This window comes from Halichoerus grypus, chromosome 1 (assembly GCF_964656455.1).
Source record: "Halichoerus grypus chromosome 1, mHalGry1.hap1.1, whole genome shotgun sequence".
Taxonomy (NCBI): domain Eukaryota; kingdom Metazoa; phylum Chordata; class Mammalia; order Carnivora; family Phocidae; genus Halichoerus; species Halichoerus grypus.
This window is the reverse complement of record NC_135712.1, coordinates 212,118,944-212,146,904: the sequence shown is the minus strand read 5'-3', so window position 1 is coordinate 212,146,904 and position 27,961 is coordinate 212,118,944. Positions and strand designations below refer to the sequence as shown.

Below are 27,961 nucleotides of genomic sequence, written 5' to 3'. Positions count from 1 at the left end.
TGGAAGCCGTGTTTCATTTCTCCCTCAGGATTTATCTTGGAGAAACACACATGTCCAAAGGGGCGACTGGCCAAGCACGTTGGCGTACGCCAATGTTCCTAACAGCAGCATGCACGGTAGCCCCAAAGTAGAAACAACGCAAATGTCCATCAGCTGGTTAAACAAAATGTGGTCTAGCCATACAATAGAATATTATTCGGCCATAAGGAGTGAAGCTCTGACTCACGCCATAGTGTGTGGACCTTGAAAACACGATGCTCAGTGAGAGATCCAGACACAAAAGGCCATATAGCGTATGATTGCATTCATGTGAAATGTCCAGAACAGGAAAATCCACAGACAGAAAGTGGGTTAGCAGGTACCAGGGCCTGGGGCAGGGGGGCCGTGGGGTGACTGCTAATGGGGATGGGGCTTCTTTTTGGAATGATGGAAATGTTCTGGAGTTAGGCGGTTGTGATGGTTACATAACCCTGAAGATATGCTAAAACCCACCGACTTACACACTTTATTTTTTGTTAAGACTTTATTTATTTATTTGAGAGAGAGAGAGAGAGAGCATGAAGATGGGGGAGGGCCAGAGGGAGAAGCAGACTCTGCACTGAGCAGGGAGCCCGATGTGGGACTCGATCCTGGGACTCCCAGATCCTGACCCGAGCCGAAGGCAGACGCTTAACCGACTGAGCCACCCAGGCGCCCTGACTTGTACACTTTAAATGGGCCAACTTTATGGTAAGTAAAATATATCTCAATAAAGCTGTAAAAATAAGATATACAGGTAACATATCCCTGGTGGTATCACTTGAAGTCACAAAAAATTGCAAACCACTTCAATGTTCATCAATAGTGATATTGTTAAATAAATTATGGTAATCCTTGCTGTGAGGCTCTCATGCTGTCAGAAAGAATGAAGTGCATTCTCTAAGGAAGGTCTCCAAGATATGTAATGCCTGGCACAGAGCAGGCTCTCAAATACTTTAAGAATAAATTTATGTAAAAAAGATACAGCTATACATGTTATAAAATAGGTAAATTCATTAAAAAGGTCTAGAAGGACACAAATCATATTACTAACAGTGCTTTCCTCATGGGAGGTGAAGGAGACAGGAAGATGAAAGAGAAACTTTTGGGGCGCCTGGGTGGCTCAGTCAGTTAAGCGTCTGACTCTTGAGTTTTTGGCTCAGGTCATGATCTCAGGGAAGTGGGATTGAGCCCAGCATCGAGCCCGCACAGGGCTCTGCACTCAGCGAGGAGTCTGCTTCTCCCTCTCCCTCTGCCACTCTCCCTGCTCACGCTCTCTCTCTCTCAAATAAATAAATAAATAAATAAATAAAATATAATATAATATTTTAAAAAAAAGAAAGAAATTTTCATTTCTTAATTGACTTCTGTAGATGATGGTCCTTTTTAGGAATACGACTCTTATATTACTTATGTATCATTTTAAAAATTGTGGTAACATTTGTAAGCACTGGAAAGCAGATCAGTTCTTATAAATTTGCACACTGGACCTAGTGAATGCAGTGTGTATAGGGAATACCACTGTTGTTCAACTCACTTGATCTATATACACTATGCTGCCATTCTTATGACCAGAGGCTTTAACATGAATTCAACACTGAACACCAAGAGGAAATTTCCTGGACAAACCAACAGTGGTGCATTCGTACAATGGACTACAATGCAGAGATACAAAGAACAAGCTACCGATCATGCAACAGCACGATGAATCTCAAAGGCATCAGGCTGAGTGACGGGATGGGGAGCAGAGCATGGTGGTTAGGGGTCAAGGTGGAATGAGGGTCCAGCTGCGGAGGGACAGCTCAAGAGAATTCACTGGGGTGTTGGAACTGCTCTGTGCCCTCTTGGTGGTGGGTGGTGGTTACATAGATATCTATGTGTGTGTGAAAACTTACAGAGCAGTACACCCCAAAAGGTAAATATGACTGTATGTAAATGTAAACTATAAATACACAAAAAGGAACAAAGTGAATGTATCGAGTACCAGGCACTATTCCAGGTTCTGTGAACAAGCGAGATCTTGGGGTGCTGACATCCTCATGCAGGGGAGTCAGACAGGAAGCCAATCACCAGATATATAAGGTTATTTCAGAGAGATCTGGGCCAGGACAAAAGGACACAGCAGAGGGACAGAGCTGGTGGGGAGAGGTGATGGAAAGGGGCTCCCAAGCTTTCGCCAGGCCAGGTAAGGGTGTTGTGAAGGATGGCACTGAGCTGAGACCTGGCCAGACATGGGAAGATGGAAGAGAGCATTCCCAGCACAGGGAATAGTCGGTGCAAAGGCCCTGTGGCAGGGGAGGGCAGGGGGCTGGAGGCAGCAGCAGAGACCCTGAGGGCCTAGTCAAAAGTCTGGATTTTATTCCAGTTCCCGAGAGAAGCCCCAGAGCAATACATTCTGGTTTATGTTCTTAAAAGAGCACTCCTCTTAGACTACTAGGAGAAAGACTGAAAGCGGGAAAACCAGGGAGGAAGCTCCCATGGCATTTACTATTTTAAGATTTTAATAATAATTAATGCTTAAGTTCTTAATTGAGCTTATTAAGACCTATATATGGAAGCTGGACAGGAAATACATCATTTTATAAAGAAGCCAAGTAACATTATAAGCCCAGTAAACGAAGGGTTAACTAATTAAGTATTTAGTCACCACGAAAGGAAATGATGGCCTCTACAATTTTAACGCAGGTAATTATACACTTAGTCAATCATCACAGCCCACAAGCATCAGCTTGCTTATTAATTCAGTGTTAATTGTCCCTATTGACTTATGGATGCCATTATCCAAAAATTAAATAATTTACAAGTGTACACTCATTTTTTAAAAAGGCACATAAAAATAGACGGAGGACATGGAAAGGCGTTGCGTTTATAGTTTGGTTATAGTTACGCACTGGTAGGGATTAATACAGTACACTGATTTTAATCACCGTTGACCAACTTTTTCTTTAAAGGGCCAGAGAACGTTTTTGGCTTCGCAGGCCATAAGGTCTCTGTCAAAACTACTCAACCCTCACGGTTTCTAGAAAGCTGCCAGTGCCCTTACGAAAGGAATGAGCATGGTTGCATTCAGAGCCTTACCGGAGCCGGGGGCAAAGGAAATCAGCAATCCTGATCCTGTTTTTAAAATGTTGATATCTTGCTCATCAGGGATTTTTGTGTGTGTGTGGCATTTGTTTTGATTTTTTATTTTATTTTATTTTATTTATTTATTTTTTTTTTTTTAAAGATTTTATTTATTTGCAAGAGAGAGAATGAGAGACAGAGAGCATGAGAGGGAGGAGGGTCAGAGGGAGAAGCAGACTCCCTGCTGAGCAGGGAACCCGATGTGGGACTCGATCCCGGGACTCCAGGATCATGACCTGAGCCGAAGGCAGTCGCTTAACCAACTGAGCCACCCAGGCGCCCTGTTTTGATTTTTTAAATACCCCATTAAAATATTACCTATCTTGATGACTGAGTTTTTGGGGTGCCTGAAATTTTGTGCCCAAGGTGAGTGTCTCACTTGCCTCACCCTAGTCCTGGCCCTCGGTCTGGTCCGATAAAACTTTATTTATGGACATTGAAATTTGATTTTCATGTAATTGTCACGTGTCATGAAATATTCTTTTGATTTTTCTTCAACCATTTGAAAATGCAGGTGATATTCTCAGCTTGCAGGACTTAGAAAAAAAAAAAAGGTAGTGTGTCCCATGTGGCCCCGGGGGCATAGTGTGCTGACCTCTGTTTGGAAGGCCGGTTTATGAAGCATGTCTGTTCATCCTCCTATTCTTAGAAAAATACCTGCTATCCAGTTGGCACTCAGATGACTCTGAACAAATGAGCCCTATTTTCTCCCTTCTGAAGTTCCTGCTTAGGTTACTTATCATTCTCTTCTCACCCACCAGGTGCCCCAAACACATCAGCACCCAGACCCAGAACACCAGACATCCGTATTTGGGGCAGAACCCATCTGAACGTGCTGCAGAATCGGTCCTCGTGCTTTCCTTTCTAGTAAGGACCACTGACTCAGAAGTGTAATTCTCCCAAGTGAGGGTGTGCGAGTCAAAGGAGTTAACTATGTATGCATCGTCCAATGAGTATACAAGCACAAGATAAATTCGTAGGGTCTTTACTAAAGCTATGATCCTAGGATTCAGCAGGTGAGGTGGGACTCCCGAAATATGAACTATGGAAGAATGTGCCTCCTTTAACATAATCCCGGAAAATACAACTGGAGTGTCTACTATTATTCTTTTTAATTGTGGTAAAATATAGAACAAAATTCATCCTTTGAACCATTTTGTAAGTGTGCAGTTCAGTGGCACTAGGCACATTCACGGTGTTGTGCAAACATCCCCACCATCACCTTGCAAAAACTGAGACTCTGTCCCCATTAAACAGTAGCCCCCCCATCCCCCTGACTCCCACCATCTACTTTCTGTCTCTATGAATCTGGCTTCTCTAGGGCCCCCACAGAGGGAGAATCATACAGTGTTTGGTCCTTTTGTGACTGGCTTAATTCACTGAGCATAATGTCCTCAAAGTTCATCCACATTGTAGCAGGTGTTGGATTTCCTTCCTTTTTACGCTGAATAGTATCCACCCAACCACACTGTGTTTGTCCATTCACCTGTGGATGGATGCCTGGGAGGTTTCCACCTCTTGGCTAATCGGGAAGCCTGCTGCTCTGAATGTGGGTGTACAAATATCTGTTCAAGTCTCTGTTTTCAATTCTTTGGGTATACACCCAGAAGTGGAATTGCTGGGTTACATGGTAATTCTATGTTTAATTTTTTTGAGGAGCCGCCTTACTGTTTTCCACAGCAGTTGCATAGTTGACGTTCCTGCTAGCAGCTCACAAGGGTTTCGATTTCTCGAAATCTTTGCCAACGCTTGTAATTTTCTGTTTGTTTGGGGTTTTTAAAATGATAGCCGTCCTAAGGGTACAAAGTGGTCTCCTTGTGGTTTTGATTTGTGTTTCCCTAATGACGAGTGATGTTGAACATCCTTTCATGTGATTGTTGGCCATTTCTATGCCTTCTTTGGAGAGATGTCTACTCAAGTCCTTTGCCCACTTTTTAATTGGGTTGTTTGTTTCTTTGTTGTTGTGAAATTGTAGGAGTTCTTTATATATTCTGAATATTAACCCCTTATCAGATATACAATTTGCAAATATTTTTTCCCATTCTGTGGGTTGCCTTTTCACTCTAATAGTGCCCTCTGATGCACAAAAGTTTTTAAGTTTCATGAATCCCTATTTATTTTTTCCCTTTTGGAAGTGGCTTAAACTCTGCAGTGTGCCCGTTCAAAGAGCTACAGCAGGATCTTATAATTCCGTCTGTGGATTCACAAGGGTCACACTTCGGAGAGTCCATGAACTTGAACTTGAATATGAAATTGAAGTGCTGGCACATGTGTTTACACCTGTTCTCCTGGGGAGAAATCTCCAACTTTCAGCAGACTCCGAAAGAGGTCCAGACTGAGGAAAGACTGGGCTGTCATGATACGTGGATTTGTCTTTTTTTTAACTTAAGTTTATAAACTTGAGGACTCCAGTTTAGATGAGCCTCGTTGTATAATCCAGGCAGGACGGTGGTCTTTAGAAGAAAGTGACACAATTCTCTTCCTGGAGGAGGGGCGTGATGGTGGCCCTGGGTCCCAATCACGTACGGCAGAAACATGGAGCCAGGTGACCGCCACAGGAGCCGAGTGAGTCACACGCCTGGTCTCTAGCGGGAAGCCGCAGTCTGAAGGCAGCTAGTCTTCTTTCCCACCACCCCACATTTAGGAACTCAAACAGTCCAGGAATGGGTTGTGCTGATAAGTAGCTATAGCGTCAATGACCACCTTGGCAATAATTAACCCACAGGCCACCAAGCCCAGGAGTGCCACAGATTTGGGACCTGAGAGAGAAACATCTGCCACCGGGGAACAGAGAGGAGAAGGAAGAAGTCCCAGTTTTGGACAGTGTCTACCCCAGCTGAACTAAGGAAATGGACCTAATTTACTGTCTTTGCTAGCCAACACTGACCAGCCCCGCGGCAAGAATAAGGCGAGGGCCCCCCTTACTCTTATCCCAGAGAAGCCTGACACTAGTCCTGGCTCTCGCAGTGATTTCTAGAATGTCTCAATTCTTAAAAACTCGGCTACAACAGAAGATTTCGAGATCATGCAGAATCCATTTTAGGTGGGATTTTAGCTCAATCTGAAATGGCTGAAATGCGGAAATAATTAGCTTTTTTTGATCTCTAAACACTGATTTTCCTCCTTACTGATGAGCCATCACACATTTTTATTCTTATGAGTCACTGTTACAGTGCGTTCCAATACAAAGACAACTGCTTAGACATCAGTTTCTCCCATACGGGAGCCCACCTCCTTGCACCTGCAGCAGTAACTCATTTCAGACATCACTCCTGGGTGCCATGATTGCACACCAAATCCCCCCTGAGGTGGTGCGACCTGCCGAAAGAGAGCATCCGAGTGTTGGAGAGCCCAAAGACCAGAAGGGAAACTGATGCCTCCCAACTGCTGAGCACCTTCCCACTCTGGTGCGTTGGTCTAAACCTGACCCAGGCTCTCCGGGGCCTGCAAGACAAGGAGGAATGCCATGGAGAAAAAGGCCAGGCTGCTGTGGAATTAAAAAAAAAAAAGGCACAGCCTCAGAGACATAAAAAGGCAAAGGGGACGCAGCCTGCAAGATGGATGTGGCCAGACGAAGACTCTTCTTAATTACAGCAAACAGGAGAAGATAATAAAGTAAATATCATTCCTCTTGCCATTAGAGGAAGCAAGAAAAAAAAAAAAATAATAATGTTAATCACTACTGAAGAGTCTAAGGTGTTCGTGAATCTCCAAATCACCATCGTCTTTACATACGCATGATGTTATACTAGTACTAGTTCTAGTCAAATATAACCAGACCGTTTGTTAGACCAGCTCTTGGTAAACTTTTTCTATAAAGGGCCCAATAGCAAATATTTTAGGCTTTGCAGGTCAGATGGTCTCTGTTGAGACTTACTCAACGCCTCCATTGTAGGGTAAAGGCCGCCACCAACAATATGAACCCTAATGAGCATGGCCATCTGCCCATAGAACTCCATTTATGGATACTGAAAAGTAAATTTCACATAACGTCATGTGTTCCAAAATATATTATTCTTCTGGAGGTTTATTTTTTGCAACCATTTAAACATAAAAAGTCATTATTAGCTCTTGGCCATCCAAAATCAGGTGGTGGGTTGGATTTAGCCCATGAGCTGGTTTTTTGAACCTGTCCCAGACTCAAATGTTTCGACTCATGTCTCCAAAAGAGAGCCTAAAATAATTCTGGATAAACACACAGGTATCAAACAGCACATTTAATTTACAAATAACATTCTAGAAATCTCAGTGCCCAAATGGTCAGGGACACTCGGAGGGTAACAGCTGACATCCTTGTCATGTCTCCCTCCTAAAGCATGAGGATGCAGGAGCGTGGGAAGTCTCTGAAAAGGGCACGTCCACAGGTGAGAGCTGGAGCCATGTCTTGAGTGTGCGAGAGGACAGCCCTCACATCCTATCGATTCTGACCCACCTCCCCTCTGCTGTCTGCTGTAGTTCTGACATGTGCCCTGCACCTTCAGGATTCAGGGTCTTTGGGCATTTCACAGAGGAAGAGAAATGTGTGGATGCCAGAAAATTGTGAGCGATGACACCTTTGAAGAGACATTTCTCCAAAGAAGATATACAAATGGCCACTGAGCACATGAAAAGATGCTCAACACCATTAGGCATTTGGAAAATGAAAGTAAAAAACCACAAGTACCACCGCACACCTACTAGGTTGGCTATAATAAAAACAAGGGAAAGTGACGTGTGTTGGTGAGGAGGAACTGGAACCCGCCTACATGGCTGGTGGGAATGGAAATGGTGCAGCACCACGGAAAACACTTGGCAGTTCCTCAAGAAGTTGAGTACGAGTGACCATATGACCCAGCACCTCCACTCCTGAGTATCCACCCAAGAGAAACGAAAACGTATGTTCACACAAAAGCTTGTCCACACATGTTCACAACAGCATCACTTGTAACAGCCAGAAAGTAGAAGCAATCAATGGATGACTGTGGCCAATCCATACACTGGAATACTATTCAGCCCTGAGTAGGAGCGAGGCGCCCACACGCGCTGCCCCAGGGATGGACCCTGAGCCCATGATGCTTAGGGAGGGAACCAGCCAGAGAAGGCCACACGGGGTGAGTCCATGTGTGTGACGACACATCCAAAACAGGCTCATCCATGGATAGGAAGGGGGTCCATGGGGGCCAGGATCTGGGGGGGGGGTGACTGCCTAATGGAATAGGTTTTTTTGGGGGGTCATGGAAATGTTCTAGAGTTAGAGGGTGGTGTGAGGATGGCTGTGTAACATTTCAGATATCTTAAAAACCACTGAATTGTCCTCTCAAAAGGTCAAATTTTTAAAAAGATTTATTTATTTATTTTAGAGAAAGAGAGCGCAAAGCTGGGGGGAGGGGTGGAGGGAGAGGGAGAGAGAGACTCTGAAGCAGACTCCCCGCTGTGTGCAGAGCCTGAATGAGGGGCTTGATTTCACCACCCCTAGATCATGACCTGAACTGAAATCAAGAGTCAGGCGCTTAACCGACTAAGCCACCCAGGTGCCCCCCAAGAAAGGTTGATTTTATGTTACGTGAATTTTAAAGAAAGGTGACACAGCAAATGTGTTGGCAAATGCCAGACAAGCAGAAAAACAGAAGATATATAAACTAAAACTGTCCCTATATTCTTTACTTTAGAAGAAGTGAAATGTGATACAACTCAAAACAACAAGAAAATTAGGCCTGAGAACTTATAAGTTCAAAATCCCTTTTTTTAATTAAAGATTTTATTTTTAAGTAATCTCTACACCCAACGTGGGGCTCGAACTCACCACCCCAAGATCAAGAATGAGCCCGCCAGGTGCCCCAGGTCAAAATCCTTCTTAAAATTTTCAGAAACAAACTTTGTTAACAAGCAAAACACCTCTTGCACACAATCCCTAAGAGACTTTCTGTCTGGAAACCTCCAGTGACAGGGAGCCAAAGGTGTAAGGAAGTCTGTTTTGGAAATGCCAAAACATTTGGTTAGACAGGTGGCATACACAGACCCAGCGGAGGGGCACAAGGGAGAAACGGGCAGCTGGAGGCAGGCGCTTCGCCACCAGGACTCGAAGTGAGAATAGGGCCCAGTTTTGGGAGTGGAGAGAATTACAGACTTTCTGGCCAGGCCCTATGTGAACACTACCACTGGAGAAAGGGCGGGTAGTTTCTAGAACATTCTACACTCATAAAGCATGAAGGAAGAGAAATCAGATTAGGTTAGTGTCTCAGAATCTTAAAGGATGTTAAAAAGATGGGGCGCCTGGGTGGCTCAGTCGGTTAAGTGTCTGACTCTTGGTCTCAGCTCAGGTCTTGATCTCAGGGTTGTGAGTTCAAGCCCTGCATTGGGCTCCACACTGGGTGTGGAGCATACTTAAAAAATATATAAGGCAGGCAGGCAGGCAGGCAGGAAGGTAGGTAAAAAGAAAAATATGACCCATCGCCTTTCAAGTGGGAGGAGAGCTCAGATGAAGGATGGATAACCTCCGTGATTAGGGCGTTGGATTTCTGGTTTCAAGCTGCACGGCCTCAGGGAGGAAGTGTCCGCGCTACAGCAAAAAGCACGAGGTGTGAGCACAGGCTCCGGAGGCTGCCGGAGCCAGCTTCCCACTCGAGCTGGAAGAGCAGCACCGCAGCAGGGCTCGATCCCGGCTGGCATGCGGAGGGCAGGACCCGATGTGCAGGTCATGGATGGAGGGGGGCCGGGGGGGCGGCGCTGGACCTCGGGGACAGGTCTGCTGGGAGGGCAGCAGAATGAGCGCTTTGCTGGAGTATCAAGGTGGCAAGGAGTTGGAACCGTGGGTCAGCGGGGAACTCAAAGGCGCCGGGAAGTGCTGTTGCTGCGGGAGAGTCAGCTCAGAGCCAGGGCAACAAGCGTGAACTTGTGTGGGCACAAACCGGCCGGGCGGCTGGGCCTCCCGCAGAGGCACACGCGGGCATGTGCAGCTCATGGTGCCAGGCTGGGGCTGAGTCAGCCACCTGTGGGCTGGGAACTGGGCAGAGCTGAACTGATGCACAGCAAGTTTCGGAAGTAGGGGCTGGTCCAGAGAGAGGCGACAAGGGGTCTGAGGACCTCCCAAATGGCAGACAGAATACGATGGGTGTGTTCACTGTGCATATGCCGGGGGTGGGGGGGCACACGTCTCCACCGGATTGCCACAAGTTCTGTGACCCGCTATTCTCCGGATGGGACGGGGAGTTGCGGGGAAGGGACAGGCATCTTGTCGAGGCGCCCACGGCGTGGGTGGCAGCGGGAGGAGGTGGTGCAGGGGACATGCTGGGGACCGTGTCGCGAGGCAAGGACACAGTGCAAAGTAACCGTCCCTGCAGGGGTGGCGCATGAACGTGAGTGAAAGAGATCTAATGCAAAGGGAAGGAAGTCCCTTCCACCCAGCAAGTCGCCTTCCGGGAATTTACAAACATCCCACACATGTGCACAAATACATTGGACAAGGATGTTTACTGCAGCATTGCTGGTAAAGTGAAAAAGGATAAAGCCGATGCCCCTCCATAAGGCACTAAATAAGCACCTCGGGGCAGAGCGGTACAGTGGGATCTCACGCAGTTACAGAAGGAATGAAGCCGACACATAGAGAGTGATAAGGAAAGATATAGACTAAGTATTAGATGAGAGAGAAGGTGCAGAAAAGTGGGCATAATGTGATCCTTTTTTTTATAAAAAGAAAAAATATCAGCCATAAAAGGAGCGAGGTGCCGACACTCGCAGCCCCGTGGAGGGACCCTGAGCCCACGACGCTCAGGGCGGGAACCAGACACAGAAGGCCACATGGTATGTGATTCCACGTGTGCGAAACGTCCAGAATAGGCTCATCCATGGATGGAAAGGGGGCTCGTGGGTGGGGGGGGGGCTGGGGAGGGAATGGGGGAGGACTGCTGATGGGGAAAGCGTTTTGTTTTGGGGTGATGGAATGTTTTGGAACTAGAGAGTGGTACTGATTGTCTAACCTCGTGAATATACTAAAAACCACTAAACTATACACTATAAAAGAGGGAGTTTTATGGCATATGAATTACATCTCAATTAAAAAATAATAAAGCGTCAGTGTGTACGTTTTATATGCATACAAAATATCTGAAAGAATCCACACCTAACTGTGTTAGTGGTGGGAGGGGCAGAGGAAGAGAGGAGAAGGAAGCCAGGGACTCTTTTTTTCCTTTATATTTTTGGGTACTCTTTGGAGGCTTTACAATGAAAAGATTTCCCTGACGTAAAAGAGGAAGGAAACAGACTTATTGGGGACTGCCAGAAGGATCCCAAAGTCCTGAAAGGGTCACCGCAGAATTCTGGGGTCAAACCGCTCAGTGGCCTGGAGGGGACACCCGCGTGCAAAGCCCAACCACAACCACTTCACAAAATGGAAAACTCTGGAGTCAGGTGGACCTGTGCTCCTCATGCCTTGGGAGTGACCTAAGACTGAGGGAGCTCGGAAGGATCTGAGTGCTGGTTTGTAGCTCAAACAGCGGTCACCTTTTAAAAAAACAGTGATGACCCGAGCGTTGTGCCGGTCTTCGTTTCGACACCTCGGGCCATCTGTGGCCACTGTGCACCTGACATGTAGCTCGTCCAAACTGAGATGTGCTGTGAGCGCAACACAGACACTGGATTTCAAAGACTTGGCGCGCAAGACTGCGAAACGTCTCGATAAAAATGTGTTCCCATAGATCCCATGTTAAAATAACAATATTTTGTTGGATATACTGGATTCAATAAAATACGTTATTCCAGTTAACTTCACCTGTTCTTACCTTTTCACTGTGGCTACAGCGGGAGGGGCCGGACCTACCCTGGCAGCGGTGGGGTGGGGCAAACGGAGGAGGGAGAAGGGACTAGTTCAAGAACAGGAGCTGGGCACAGCAGGGTGGGTGTGCCCCCGCAGGGGCGGGAGAAGGGCAAAGACACTGAGCAGGATGGAGCAGCGGGCACAGGCTGGGGGCTCTTGGGGAAACAGGCTGGGCCACCCAGAGAAAGGCTGAGAATGGTGGAGCTCCTGGACTCCATCCCACAGGGCAGAGGTCAGCAAACCACGGCCCACGCCCCGGCCAAGTCCCGCCCAGTCCAGAGCCTGCTTTTGCATGGTCCACAAGCTAAGAATGGTCTTTATGTGCGTAAATGGCTATGAAAAAAAAAAAAATCAGAGTCAAAATATTTTGTGACATGTGAAAACTGTATGAAATTCACATTTCAGTGCCCATAAATAAAGTTTTATTGGCACGTGACCACACCCATTCATTTACATGTTGTCGTCAGCAGAGTGAGTAGCTGTAAATAGAGACCCGGTTGGCCCACAAAGCCTAAAATATTTACTATCTGGTCCTTTATAGAGAATGTTTGCCGAACCCCTCCTCCGCCCCACTTTTCTTGGAATCCTAAAAGATTCTGTGGGCTTCCTCTGCTCAAATAAAGTAATGGCACTTTTGCTGATTTGCAGAAAACTACGTAATGGATATATTTCTCCAATTAAAGACAGTTTGCCTTCCAAATATTTCTTAAGCCCTTGCTACAGGTTTCCTCTTATCTGCTAGTGACCCGCAGTAAACAACACAACAAACTCTCTACAACTAGCACATTACTGGGAGACACTGGGTCAGCCTGTTGTGCCAGACTTGACAACAGAAGTTTTAAAGGACGTATGTCGTTGGTAGCTCCTGTGCACCACTATCCTATTTTATAATTTAATCATGTTTTATTTATAAAAACATTGCAAGTGTATGTCATTTAATTTAATGCACTGATGTTCCACGGTGTCGCACAAAGACGTCATGCGTCACCCCCCCATCACCACCACCACCAGCAGCAGCAGCTTAAGGCCACTGCTGAGGGCAGTGGGAGCATGAAAGGTTGGGAAGAAGGCAGAACAGTGGGTCTGCGCCACAGCCCGGACGAGGGCAGCAGTCGGAAGCTCCACTAGAGGATCTGAACTAGAACAGCATGAGCAGGAATGGGAAAGACGCGAGCTAAAGGAGACACGCGGGCAGTGGTTAGTGGGGTGCGGGAGAGGGGGAGAAGGCAGGGGGACCCCAGCCTTCAGAGCTGACCCCTGAGGTGACGGTACCAGGATAATCATTTCTCCTTCACTCGCAGCCTTGCTGTCCTCGCCGGCCCTGGGCCCAGGCCTCTCTAAAGCTACAAAGAAGAGGAGTCTTGACTGAGCTCAACTGAGCTCACACTGCGGCCGAAAAGCAAGTGGAGCTGGGTTTAGCAGGAGGAAGGATTCCTCTGCTACCCGCCCAAGGGACCGGGGAGCACAGGAGGCATTTCTCCCCTTGTCTGGGCCTGCTGATCCGACTGACCCTGCTGGGGCCGTGCCAGGGTTAGAAGGAATGTGTGTAAAACGCCAAGCATATGGTAGGTGCTCAGGGCGTGAGGCCGTGCCAACCCTTTATTTTTTAAAACATAACCTTGGGATCTAACGGTTACGACTTCTGAAGTCTGGCTGCTCGCTCCGGAGGGCTGCTCTCTCTTCCCTGCCCCAACCACCACCCTCTGCCTTTCTCGAAAAGCCCTCCTTCCTGGGGCTGAAGCACAGGCATTTGTCAGAAGTGCTAGGCTGCCCGGCCCCCCACCCCCGCTGCAGAAGACAGTCTCTCCGCTCGAAACTCTCAGGATCCACGGAGGCACACGAACCATGGCCGCTTGAAAATACGTTCCCGCATCCAAAGGTCTCCAACGCCCTCGGACAAGAACCCCTACAGCACTGGAAGGTCTCACACGGCTCTGAGAGGGTGAAAGGCACGCTAAAGGATGGCATGTGTCATTTTAGCTAAGAGCTTTGGAACAGGACAAGTGAACGTACAGTTATCTGGGGGTCTCTACCGGCAAACAACAAGGGGACCTTGCTCTCCATGAAGTGCATCCCAGTCTGGTAACTGGTTTCTATTTTGACCAGCGTTAACAGTTACTTCTCTTCCCAGCAAGAAAGGTGACGATCTAACTAGAATCTGGAGCTCCGCGGCAGAAATTTAGAAGCGGGGGCTCTCCCCAGCCTGGGCAGTGTGGTGGGTACTTGGCTCATGTTCACACTTTCAAAGAGAAAAGGGAAAGGGGGCCACAGGAAAGGGAGTGCCTTCGGTCACACTCACCCCACACATGTCCACCACTGCGGCCACAGCCACCGGGGGCCATGACCTTGAACCAGCACCTCCTGATGGGAACAGCTCCTGAGCTGGGGAACAGCGCTGGTGAAATGGATCTTTCAAGAAGCGAGCCAGGGTCAGACATATTTACCTACAAAGTGAGTCAACTTTATGCGACCCTACTGATCCTCAGTCAGTACTTCCTCTAGCAGAGCAGGGCAGGCTTTCAAACCTGCACAAATTGTGAGTGCCACCTTTTGTGGATGAAACAATTCTGATGGGCATAATGACCAGATTTGTTTCACATCAACTTTTTAACCAAGTGAAATCTTTGAAAAGTTCCAAAGCAAAACAAGTATGAATCAAGATGCTGTGATCGGCTTAGACGCAGAATGAGACATTTAATATTCTCCACTGTGTACATGGCTCCTGGCAAGCGGACCCAGCTGTGGTTGGGTTCTAGGGCTCCATGTCCTCCTAAGACCCCTGCACTTTCTGGAAAAGATATGACTTGCAATTTTAGCTGAGCAAAGAGGGGAGTCAATGAATGGTAGGGGCCTTCGATTAAGATTTCTGTGGGGACGGGCGCCTGGGTGGCTCAGTCGTTAAGCGTCTGCCTTCAGCTCAGGTCATGACCCCAGGGTCCTGGGATCAAGCCCCACATCGGGCTCCCTGCTCAGCGGGAAGCCTGCTTCTCCCTCTCCCACTCCCCCTGCTTGTGTTCCCTCTCTCGCTGTCTCTCTCTCTGTCAAATTAAAAAAAAAAAAAAAAAGATTTCTTTGGGGATTTGGTAAAGGAAAGCTACGTGTTGAAAGGACTGGAATGTTAATCTCAACTGAATCAAAAACATGGCATTTTTAAGGCTATTGGATCTCAGGCAAGGGTTTCATGATGTTTGCTTTTGGTTAACACCGAAGGCTGCCATTACTTGATGTAGGCCTCACTCTCAGAAGAACGCTCTGGTCTCTGGCGTCTGAGTCACTCACGCACTGAACGTGAAGCCCCATGGGAAGTGTGGCAGGCACCACTGCCCCTGTCCTCCAGGAGCTTACGGCCGAGAACATTCCATAAATCACTACTACGTGTCCAAGGAGACTTGGGCTGTGGCAATTCAGCAGTCATGCCCCTTCTGGCCGATGAATCCCATGGTCCTGAACTAGGGGATAACTCTGCCCCCGGAGGGGACATTCGAGGACATGCCTGGAGACACAGCTGTTGTCATGACCTGGGGGGAAGGGTGGGCGCCACCGGCAGCCGGAGGCCAGTGGAGGCTCAGCATCCTGCAATGCGCAAAGGCAACAGTGGTGAGATTGGAGAAACCCAGCCCTAGTCCTAACATTTGCCCCCTCGGCTCACTACGCCAGGTCTTGGGCTTCCCTGGTAAGAGAGCCCCGGAGAAGGGTCCTGAGAGAAAAGATTTTCATGAGTAGAAATGACAGTTCAGAGAGAGGGCAGACAGAAGCGTGAGGCCCGTGTTAAGCCGTGGCGAGTCCATTCTGAGGACTGAAAGACGAGGCGACAAAAAGGAGCTGAGGCCGGAAACGGCCTTGAATGCAGACCTGAGCACCACGTGGTTACAGCAAAGGCCAGGGGGTTTGGCCTTTGGGAGCAGAACGTGCCCATGCGACCTTCCCACGCGGCCGGGAAGGCAGGTGGGAGGAGAGACCAGGCTGGGAGAATCGGAGGCCAGGGAGCCCGGCTGTGTGCACGGACAGGAGTGACAGCGGAGCGCGCGCCTTGCTCCTTGGCGCTGGAGCAATACTGCTTCCAGAGCTGGGGGGGGAGGGGGGTGCTGCCCGCGGCAAGGGGAGGGACGAGGACTCCGGTCACCCCTGCAGCTAGAAGGAGGACAGACGCCAGGCTTGTGCAGACCACCCAGGCGGGAGGAAGGTGGGCGCCTGCCCCCACTGGGGGAGGTGGGGGGCGCCATGTCGCTGCCCTGCCGCGCTTCTAATGCCCCATCCTGCAGTCTGTTACGTTAAATCACCGCCAATTAAGGAACCTTTGCTTTCCCCCCTCCCCACCCCCCAGTGTCCCCGAAGGGCACCGTCAGGCTGACAGATGCAAGCCCAGGTGTGAAGTAAGACCCGCAAGAACCGGGGTGCCTGGGTGGCTCAGTTGTTAAGCGTCTGCCTTCGGCTCAGGTCATGGTCCCAGGGTCCTGGGATCGAGCCCTGCATCGGGCTCCCTGCTCCGCGGGAAGCCTGCTTCTCCCTCTCCCACTCCCCCTGCTTGTATTCCCTCTCTCGCTGTGTCTCTGTCAAATAAATAAATAAAATCTTAAAAAAAAAAAAAAAAAAAGACCGGCAAGAACCAAGTCACCCGGGGCTTCCAGAAATACTTCCTATGTACTCCTGTGGGGCATTTTAAGAGCTACCAGTACAACCAGGCCATGATTCACACAACGGAGAAGCTCCTGAAAGGTCTCCCCTTCATGCTTCAACCACAGCTCAGCTCCCAATGGCCGCTGACCATTTCAAATTTCTGTAGCATCTTCAACCGTCCTAACTTCGCCTGGGAGGCTACGTTAACACACTTAAGTACTCAACCGAGCACGAGCTCCTCAGATGCTTGCTATTTGGGGGCCTGCACATATTTGCTGAATGAACTGAGACCACCAGAGATCAACTCACATACAGAAGTCCCCACGAAAGTGAATTCATCTAGAAAATGAAAAATTCTTTTAAAAATCAGAAGCACATACTTGACGCTATTTTCCATGAGTCTGGGGTTCCAAATCTATTTTTTCCTCAAAGCAGGCTACATCTGTGTGTGTTCTGAGGATGGGGGCGCAGCACAGCCTGGCCCTCTCCTTGAGTTCTCACCGGCTGGGGTAGAGCAGGAGCACCCATCTGGGGGCTGGTAATGCTGGGGGCTGCTGCCTTACCCCACGGACCACCATTTGGACAGAAACGTATCCTGGAAACATGGCCCCGTTTCTAAAAGATAAACACTTTGCACTGTAAAAATGTAAGCATAATTAGGTGTGACCGCAATTTTAGGAGTGGACTCTCTATCACTAGTACGATTTCAACAGTGTGTGCGGGAGACAGGCGCTCGTGAGCCGGGCCTTCTGTCTGTTGCTGGGGACTGGCCCTTTTCCTTTCTTTCCATGGGCTGTCCTTGTCTAATCCTCCTGGTCTCCATGAGCCTTGCTCTCCCTGGGGCGCGCGGTCCTTGCCTTGCTCCCCGTTCCGCCTCAGAATCCCTTCAAAATCTCCTCTGTCCGGCATTTGTCACAGTAGCCAAATGTCACAGTGTCTGCTGACGGATGAGTGGGTGGACACGGTGTGGCCCATCCACACCCTGGAATATCACTCATCCATAAAGAGGAACACCACTCTAGCACACACTGCAATGTGGATAAACCTGGCGGGCGTTGTGCGCAGCGAGAAAAGCCAGACACAAAAGGACACAAGTTCTATATGATTCGGCGAAACATCTAGAAGAGGTAAATTCAGAGGGACAGAAAGTAGATCAAAGATTACTAGGGGCCTGGGAGGGTGGGAGAGGGAGCTGGGGGTTTCTGCTACTGGGACCAGAGCTTCTATTTGGGGTGACAAAGAAGTTTTGGAACGAGTGGGGATGGCCGCACGCCATCGGAATGCACTCAATACCACCGAATTGCACACCTAACTGGGTGAAATGGCAAATTGCCCGTCACAGTATGTTGCCACAATTTAAAAAAACCACTTTCCTCTGCTGACTCTTCGTTGGCTCCTGCTTCTGTTCTCACGCTGCACTGTCTCCCTGGATGGGCTCCTCCATCTGCTCCATCCACGAAATGACCATCTCTGTGCTGACGGCTCCTAGAGGCTAACCCTTAGCCTGGAGGGGCGCCGGGCGGCTCCCGACCCTGCAATCCAGCTGCCCACTGGAAAGCAGTCCCCACCCGGATGTCCCACAGACACCTCAAGGCAGCCAAGCCCACAGCTGAACTCATTACTTCCCCTGCCCGACACCAGCTTCTCCCGTGGTCCCTGACTCACCGCAGTGACACATTCCGCCGGCTCCCCAACGTCAGGCACCCGGGAATCGCCCTCCCCGCCCCTTGGCCCAGCGAGTCCACAAGTCCCCGCATGGCCCGTGCTGTCGGGCAGGCCCCTGTCGCCCTTCACCTGGACTATGACTCCAGACTCGACTCCAAGCCTTCTGCCACACCCTCCAAAATCATGCCCGATCACAGAGCCACTTCCCCACTGTCTCAGCCCAGCACCAGAGACAAGCCCTACTCGGCTTAGCCAGAGCTCAGCACACTTTTCCTATAAAGGCCCAGACAGTAAATATTTTAGGTTTTGCTGGTCACCTTTTGCTTCGGTCACAAATACTCGACTCTGCGGTTGTCTTGCAGAAGCAGCCAGAGGTGGTATGTAAATGAACGAGCATGGCTGAGTTCCAATAAAGCTTTACCCACAGACACAGGCCGCAGCACAGGCTAGAACTGACCTGAGGGCCATAGTCTGCTGACACCTGCTCTTCTCTCTCACCTAATCTCCCTGTACCCTGTTCCCCGGCTGGGAGGAGCTGTTTGCAGGTTCCTGAAAACACAGCCACACCACCACTGTCCCCACCCAACTGCCTGCCCCAGTCTAGCACAACCACTTTTGAGACTGTCCCCCTCTCCTAGTTGCTCTTGGTCTTTGTAGCCTCAGAGGTTCATGCTTGACTCCAAAGAAGGAATGAATGAATGAATGAATGAACAGATGTCAGAGGTCCAGTAAACAACTGGCCATCACTGATCTGATTTGTACTTAGACCATCTAAATAATCAGAATAGCATCCAGACTCTTCCCCCATGGCCTTTGGGGACCTCTGCCTCCCTCCTTTTGCTCACCAGGCATCAACCTCATGGCTGCCTTTGTCTGCCTTGACCAGGCCCAGCTGTGTTCTCCAGCCACAGGGCCTTTGCACCTGACCCCCACCCCATGCCTGGAAGGTTCTTCCCTCTGACCTCCACAGGGCTGCTCCTCCTTCTCATTTCAGTCTCAGCACAAATGTCACCTCCTGCAGGGCAATCCTGGGCCCAATGGCCTAGTTCTTACACACACGCACATGCTCAGAGTAACTATAGAGACCTTAGTCTTATAGGCTTACTGCCTGTAGCATGTCTGGGCTGCATTACACAGTAAGTGAAAATAACCACTGTACCAGGCCTTCCATGAAGTACGACATATTTTTAATGGCTGTATGATTTTTTTTTTCATTTTTTTTTCAACGCGGACTATGGCAGGTGTGGTCTGATTCACAGCATCTGATACCCCCTTGCTGTATGTACCACCTACAGGTTTGGGAAGTCAACTCCACTTCTCAGAAAGTCATCGGATTCAAGAAAACTGAAAATAAGAAAAAGGAGCTGCCAGGGCATACAGCAGGGTTTTCAAACGCATGAAACCTGTGTATCATAAGGCAGGAATGCGTTTCGGGGAGAGCGAAGGGAAGCTCAGCCGGGAGCCGGGCCAGCCTATAGGCTCCTGAGGGCCTGACTCGAGTCCTGGCACGAAGAGTGGGCTGGGTCTCACCTCTGAGTGGCCGATTTCCAGACTCCGACCAGGAAGGCACCCACGAGCCAGTGATAACAGAGAAGGGAAACCAGTTTCCAAGTGTTCTCGTGTGTCAGTCCTGCCGGCAGAGCTGGCCACTTGCCAGAGCCCACCCGAGGAGGTGATGTGTGGGGACTGGGTGCAGACGGGCCCTGGCCACAACCAGCACGGGGGACTTCCAGCCACTTGGTGTTTTTGCCGAGCGCTTACCCTTGAGGAATGATATCTTTGTCCCAGGGAATTTCTACACTCACGGAAGGGCATTTCCCCCGCCTCAGACAGACAGTGGAGGCTCATCGGCTCCATCAGGCAAAACACAGTTCCCGAATGCCTCCTCGATGCTTGCATGGGTTGGAAAACCCAAATAAGAACACGATCCCAGGCCGCTACTGCTCATTTGCTCCCGAATAGTAACAATGGTGATAGAAGAGTAAACAGCCAGTCTTTGTGGAGCACCGACTCTGGGCCAGGGCCGGTGCCACACGATGATAAATAGTATTTCTTAATACAGCAGCCATGCCAGTATGATTACCTAGTTCACGGACGCCGCACCTTACCTGGAGCCCCCCGAGCTAAGCAGCAGAGACATGGCACGCGAGCCCTTCTCTGTCCAACCCAAGCTGTCCCAAGACACATGGGCGGCAACATATGGCAGGTAAGGAGCGACTCTCCATTTCTAGATGGGCCTCCCCCATAGGTGGGCAGGAAACGGTTTATTTATTCATTTAACAAATACTGATTGAGAGCCTCCTCAGCGTCAGAATTGTGCTCAGCCCAGAGGAAAGAGAAGTTAATAAAACACACAGTGCTTCCTCCCCTTAAGGAGCTGACCTTCTAATGAGGGGCCGGATGGTGGTAATAAAGTAAATGCGCATTATGTCATTATGTGCGCATGTGAGTGATAAATGCAGAGGAAAGAGCAGGGAAGGAGGCTAAGTGTGTGTCACTTTTGAGTGGGAAGCCTGGGAAGGTGACATCTGAGAAAAGGCCTGAAGACAGGGCGGGACCAGCCCCCCATTACTTGGATGAAGAGATTTCTAGGCAGAAACCTTGAGGAACTCCCAAAAGGCCTGCAGGCTTGACGTGGAGTGAGGAACAAGATCATGGGCAGAGATGAGGCCAAAGAGTATTGGGGTGGAGAGGCCCAGGGTGGGAAGAGGTTTTGGCCTTTGTTCCAGGCAAGATGGGAGCCGTGGGGGGTTCTGAGCTGAGGGAGACACGACAGAAGGTATTATGCCCCCCACCCCCACCCCCGCCAGGTTAACAAACAGGCTGGGATCACTCGGGCAAGAGGGGCTGGTGGCCTGGAGCGGGGGCTGGCCGTGGAGGTGGTGGATGAGGCATGGTCAGAGCCTACGTCTCCACTGATGCGGTGGAGTTGGAGCTTCTGCCCATGGCTTGCAAGAAAGTTCTGGCCTGATCAACCAGGAAAAGCCAGCTGATACTCACAAAGGGGGTGCAGGGCCTGGAGGAGCAGACTGTGGGGCCACTTTGTGTTTAGGTTGCCTGTCAGAGTCCACCTGGATGCGTCCAGCGAGTAGCCATACAGACTTCTCTGCTAGAGAGACCTTCCTCATCCTCTTGGGCAGGCCCACACTTCCCAGGCCCCAGTGATCCCCCCAGACCTGTCAGGCTCTCTCCCTGTCTCTTCTCCCCATCCTCCGTCATCTACGCCTTATCCCACACACCCTTGATTCTGGGTCTTCCTCTCTTCAAGGAAGAGTCTGGGTCTTCCTTCTCTTCTCCCTCCCACCCCCCACCCCGTAAGAATTCCTCTGCTGCTCTTGCGGTCTCCAAGAAGCACGTAGGTGGTTTTCAGTTTCCTCTCTAATTCCCAATGCATATTCCACTCATTCACCCATTCAGCAAATTAAGTACACCCTCTGTGCCAGGCACGTGTCTAGAGAACTCGGTCTGTGACAGAGCTACTCATCCTTTAAATAACAGAAAGAGTGTCAAAAGGCCTTTTTAAATACGGAAGTCCACGATCCCTTATAATAACGCTGATATCCAAAAAAGCTCTGAAAACTGGAAATTTTTTTGTAAATGTGGCACAGACAAAATCTGACCTGAACTGGCTTGAGGTTGTTTCTGGTCCTTATCTACCCATTTGGTGGGAATACTCATGCAGCCTGGTGCGGAAATATGGATGTCTTTGCTGGGTGCATCTGAAATCCCTGGTTTCAGCCACAGGGTCAGGATTTACACCTTCCTGCCCCCAAGTTTGGCGAGGGTCCCAACTAGCAAGATGATTTCTCTGGGAACTTTCCTTGCCTTTTAAATAGTTCACATTTTACAAGTAAGTAGGTGTCGGGGGAGGGGGGCACATTATTTAAATAAGTGGTCACCTTGCAATTAATTAAAAAGAGTCAAATAGATTATGGTAAGATATGGTTCCTACTGGCCTTGGAATTTTACGAGCAAAACAACCACAAGTGCCTATAAAAATCCCACCGGTACATTCAAGATTTTGACTCTGTAATAATAACTAAAGTTCAATTAATTAAATATTGACGAATAAAAATTAACTGTAACTCAAATCTGGAACTACAAATTAGCTCAAAGGAATGAGATCCAGATAAACAATTTCCCAGCATCTGCATTTCTGGTGAATGGCTCCATCCCAGCCATGCTTCGGTGATAAACATGGCTAAAAGACGAATATTAAGGTAATGTATGTCCTGGGGCACCTGGGTGGCTCAGTAGGTGAAGTGGCTGCCTTCGGCTCAGGTCATGATCTCAGGGTCCTGGGATCTAGCCCCATGGCGGGCTCCCCACTCAGCGGGGAGTTTGCTTCTCCCTCTCCCTCTGTCCCTCCCTTGCTCCATGCTCTCTCTCAAATAAATAAATAAAATCTTAAAAAAAAAAAAAAGGTATGTCCTTCACCCAGAATGCAAATATCAACAGAATTTCAAAGAACTCATTCTGTTGCCTTGGTGTAATTAATAACTCTGTCCCCCTGCTCCCAGATGCCCCTTTGGAGTGTCTGGGCAGTTTATCTAGCACAAAAGAGGAATGTACCTAAAGGCTAAATAATTCAGTTTTGCTTTTACTGCAGAAGCAAACTGTTTCTGAACTCATTCCCAGCCTAAATCAGCCAAATATCACAGGATCACAGAAGCTGTCAGCTTGTCCATCATGTATAGGAAATCTTTTTTAAAAATGACCAAGTCCCCTCTGATACTTTACCAGGCCCTTTGGCTGACGCAGTTAGCAGTGATCAGTGACTAAGGAAAATGGATTCTGGGGGGTTGGGGGGCGGGGAGGGGAGAAGGAGGGGAAGGTGCTCACCATATACTCTCACTTCTCTGGCAAGGGCAGGTGAGAAGCCATCTCTAAGGTTATTCTGGAGTGGGTTCACATTTTTAAAGTTGAGTGGGAGAAAGAACAGGTCGCCAGGTCTGATACTCCCAGGACGCAGGGTAAGGGTCTTTATAGAAGCACACAAATCATGTTTCAGAGCATGAAGCCAAAGGATAAAAACATGTTGACAATATGTGCAGGAAAAAAATTAAGGTTTTGTTGTTGCTGTTTGGGTCCTTATTATTAGCATAATTATTTAGTTGGGGGAGTCTTAGTTGAAACCGAGAGTCTTGTATAAGGTTTGATATTTTGGATTTGCAGAGATAAAGCTGACTGGGAGGGGAAAAAACTCAGGAAAGTCTGCACTGCTGGTCAATTGCACACCGCAAGAAACAGCTGAGTACAGGCGTGTGTGCTGGGGGGCCGCAGAATGAAAACACCCAGAAGCAGGCAGGAGGTCTATGGGGAACGCAGACCTGGACTCCCTCCCTCATTCCTGCAGGGCAACCAGGAGGTTAAAATTAGGACGGTGAACCACCCCCGCCTCCGCTGGAATGGCAGGGGCACTTGGCCCCAGGGGCCCTTGAAATAGCCACTAGGATCGGGAAACCTAACTTTCCTAGTGCAGCAGTGAGAACAGCCAACGGGACCGAGCCGGAGGGAGCCCCTGGCTTCTCAGGACAGGAAAGAAACAGAGTATGGGGGGGGGGGGGTCTGTGTGTGTGTGTATGTGTGTGTGTGTGTGCCGGAGTGCGCTTCGGAGGGGGCTGGGGTTCAGGGGTGGGGTTTACATTCACATACACGCACTCACACAATCTCAGGAGAAAATGTCACCGAGCAGTTTTGGGCCACAAGTTAGGCTCTTTAAACAAAATAAATAACATTAAAAAAAAACAAAAACACAACTTCTGGTGAAACTCTTCTGGCTTGGAGATCAGTCCAAATGGGGGAGCTGCGGCTGTGCGAAGGGGCTTCCTGAGCGGGGAGGAAACACTGGCGGACCCAGGATCCCCCAAACTCAGGAATGTGGGGTTCAAAGGGAGAGAGGGGAGGAGTGTCCGAAGAGCCTTAACCACGAGGATTTTTGGTAAAGAGGTGAGAAACGGGTCCCTGGGAAGTCCGATTCTCGGTGAGTTTGTGGCGAAAAAGTGGGGGGGGGGTGTTTTTCCCAAGACAAGCGCATCGACTTTCGGGTAAACAGTGAGAAAAGGGTTCCAAGGGGAGCCCTCAAACACAATTCTGGGGGGGTCAGAACGAGAAGACGGTCCCCAAGACACCCCAAATCCAGGAAATTGGGGCAAAGGTGAAAACGAGTCTTCCAGGCCCTCCTGATTCAGAAGTCTGAGGTTAGAGCCCCCGGGAACCCCAATTTCAGAGATTTGGGGAGTAAAAGAGAAGAGGGGTTCGCAGGAGCCCCCAATTCTGGGAGTTTAAGGCAAGGGTTTCAAGAAGTTGAGAGAAAGTGAGAGAGGGGTCTCTGGGCGCCCCCAACCTAAGGATTTAGGGGGGAAGTAAAAGAGGTTCCCAGGAGCCCCAGTTCAGGGAGTTTGAAGATAAAAGTTTGAGGGGTCCCGGGGCACACCCAATTCGGGGGCTTTTAGGGTAAGAGTGAGACAGGGATCTCGGGGGCCCCCAACTCAGGAAGTTTTCTGAAAAGTGAGGCGGTGGGTTCCCACCTGCCCCCGAGTTTGGGTAAAGGGTCGGGGGGTGGTTCCCAGACTCCCCCAAACTCGGCCGCGCCTGCGGAACTGGGGTGAAGAGACGGGTCCCGCGGGCGCGCCATCCCGGACGTTTGGGGTGACCGGCGAGGGCTGTGCCGCCCGCCTCCCGACCCCCCGATCCGGATCCCCGCCGCCCCCCGCACTCCCGGGTCGGGCCGGGCCCGGGGCGGTCGCATCGGTCACCTGGAGTTCGGGCCGGGAGTTCGGGCAGCGGCTCCCGCGGCGGTAGCAGCGGCTGCTGCGTGTTGGTCCCCGTTGGTAAGTAACAGTCTCCACGGCTACAGTCTCTATGGCGGCGGCGGTGGCGGCGGCGGCCGCTCCTCCTCCCGCTCTCGCCGCCCGCCAGCCTCGCGCGCCCGCCTCGCGCGCCCGCCCGCTCGCTCGCCCGCCCGCCGCGATAGGGCGGGGCGTTGTTACCGGCAACGGTTACCAGGCTCCACGCCCCACCCCTCAACGGCCCGCCTACGCCCGCCTCCAACGGGCGCGAGGAGGGCCGGGTGTAAGGCCCTGCGGTACTCCATTGGCTGCCCGCAGCGTCCGTCAGAGGGGGCGTCCCCTGGCGAGGATGAGGGAGAGGCTTGACCAATCGCCGCGAAGGAGGGCGTGGCTTGGCGGGAGGCGCGCGCGGCTCGGAGGGTTGGCGAGCGGGAAGCGCGCGCGGCTCCCGGTGGGTGGCGCTGCTCCGGGAAGGCTAAATTTCGGCGACTCTATGGGGCCTTCGTTTATTCCGCGAACGATTACCGGACGTCCAGGCATAGTCTGAGTCTGGGGTCAGCAAACTCCGACCTGCGGGCCAAGTCCTGCCCGCTGCCTGTTTTTCATGGACCACAAGCTGAGAGTTTTAAAATATCTTTTAAGTGGTTTAAAACAATCAAAAGAAGAATCTTCAGTGGCATGTGAAAACTATGTGAAACTCTTGTATTACTGAATCCAGTATTTTCAGTATCTTTAAAGGTTGGCCGACTACACCCTTGGGCCAAATTATGTCTGCCTGTGTTTGTAAATAAAGTTTTATTGGAACACAGCCAGGCCCATCCTTTAAGAGATGGTGGAAGGCTGTTTTCACACTACAAAGGCAGAGTTGAGTAGTGAAGAGTTAATTCGTTGCACAAAGATGGAATGGCATAAACAGAGCCTAGAATATTTACTATCCAGACTTTCACAGAAAATGTTTGCCAACCCTCTTCCCTCCCCCCACCCCCAGATGGTAGGTTCAACTATAGGTAGGACAAAGAACCCACACTCTCCTGGAGCTTTTATTCTAATGCCGGGACACTGACAATAAACAGAATAAATAACATATATAGTTATTCAGGAGAAGGGGCTGGAGAGAAAACTTGTTCTGGGAAGAAACAGGCAGGGCAGTTTCACGGAAGATTAGACCTCAGCCCTATTCATTCATTCATTCATTCATTCAGTCATCCATTCATTCATTCATTCAACAAGTAATCATATTAGTAAGCACCGATTAAATTGTTCTTAGGGGCCAGAAACTGATCTAAGCATTTTTTTGTATGTTCAGTTGAATCTCACACTCATATCCTGAGAAATGTGCTATGCAGTATCCCTATATAACAGATCAAGAAACTGAGGTCTGGAAAGAATGAGTGAGTTTGCACAGTGCCAAAGAGTTTGTAAGGGCTTTAAACCCCAGCAGTCTGGGGGCCAAAGCCTGTGCATTTGACCAGTAAGTAGATGAGTGGTTTTCAAACATTTTTGACCACAACACCACAGCAAAAAATACATTTGACCCAAAGGCCCAGTCCACACAAACACAAAATAACTAAAATAAAATTTTCATAACATGATACTTTAGGCAAGTATGCTTGATCTTTTCTATTCTATTCATTTTAATGAAAATGCTGATGGTCACCTGCTGAATTGATTTTGCCACTTTCTAACAGGTTGCTTCTTTCAGATTTTTATGTGATGGAGTCTTAAGCTTAGGACTGCAGGAATCAGTTCCTTTCCTTCAATTATTAATTTAGTCAAAAATATTTATCGAGTGCCTACTATTTGTCAGACACCATTCTAGGTGCTAGGGACACAATTCACACACTTATAGGAAAAGTGATATAATAGCAACTTGGGGGATGACTGGGTCGGGCTTATTTTGGATAGAGTAGCCAGGGATGGTCTCTCAAGGGTGACCAACCACCCTCGATGGCTTGATATTATGGGGTTTCCCAGGACTTGAGGCTTTCAGTACTATATATGGGAAGTTTCTGGACCACGGAGGAAGAGCTGGTCACTCGAGGCCTCTCTGAGAGGGTGACATTTGGGCCAACGTTGGACTAATGAGGACAGGGAAGAAAATATCAAGAATTCAAAATCTCTGGGATGGAAACTCATTTTAAAGAAACAGCAGGGTCACTGGATATGGCTGGAGCAGAAAGAATGGGGAGGTCATAAATCAGTGGGGGGTAGTGAGTCAGGGGACGGAGGGGATCATTTCATTTCAAGTCTGATAGGCCATGGGAAGGGTTTCTCATCAGATTGGGAAGCCATTGGAGGGTTTTAAACAGGAGGGAGATGTAATCAGATTGGTGATTTGTGATTTTCAAAAAGCTCATTGCATGGGGAACAGACTGTAGGAGGCAAGAAAGACAGAGCGAGAACTCAGGAGACTTTTACAGTTCTCCTGGACTGACAAGTATAGTGGCTTGGTTTAGGGACCTGGGGGTGGGGATGAGCGGGTGGCCTGAAGGTACATCTTGAAGAACATTCTGATGGACAGGATGTAGGGAGTTGAGTGATAAAATTTTAGGGCATGATGGGAGGTGACTTGTGGCCATGTTGTACAGCCCATTCTGCTATAACTCTTGTTTTGAAAATGCAAATTTGTCCCAACTTGATGCCATATTTACAGTAATCTTTATGTATTTCTTAACCCTTTAACACATGTAAAACTCTGCTATCTCAAAGAAGAAATGGTGAGAAAATAGAAAATACTTTGGAATTAGAAATGTTCAAAATTAGGGACACCTGGGTGGCTCAGTCGGTGCAGCAACTGCCTTTGGCTCAGGTCATGATCCCAGGGTCCTGGGATCGAGTCCCGCATCGGGCTCCTTCCTCGGCAAGGAGCCTTCTGCTCCCCCTCCTTGTGCTCTCTCTCATTCTCTCTCTCTCTCTCTCTGACAAATAAATAAATAAAATCTTAAAAAAAAAAAAA

General features: G+C 49.2%; 2 protein-coding genes across 5 annotated transcripts in view; one reads left to right on the top strand and one right to left on the bottom strand.

Annotated features, from left to right (window-relative positions):
• The window catches only part of RFX2 (regulatory factor X2), an 89,949-nt gene extending 64,781 nt beyond the window's left edge, over positions 1-25,168 (bottom strand). For 3 of the 4 annotated variants that reach the window (XM_078056886.1, XM_036120674.2, XM_036120677.2), the window contains exon 1: positions 24,973-25,167. The gene's annotated coding sequence lies outside the window, so the exon portion shown is untranslated. Of the gene's footprint in view, positions 1-24,972 lie in introns of all 4 variants that reach the window. The other variant, XM_036120678.2, reaches the window with a different exon arrangement.
• Positions 24,097-27,961, top strand: part of ACSBG2 (acyl-CoA synthetase bubblegum family member 2) — a 57,408-nt gene continuing 53,543 nt past the window's right edge. The window contains exon 1 of the mRNA XM_036120682.2: positions 24,097-24,163. The gene's annotated coding sequence lies outside the window, so the exon portion shown is untranslated. The remainder of the gene's footprint in view (positions 24,164-27,961) is intronic.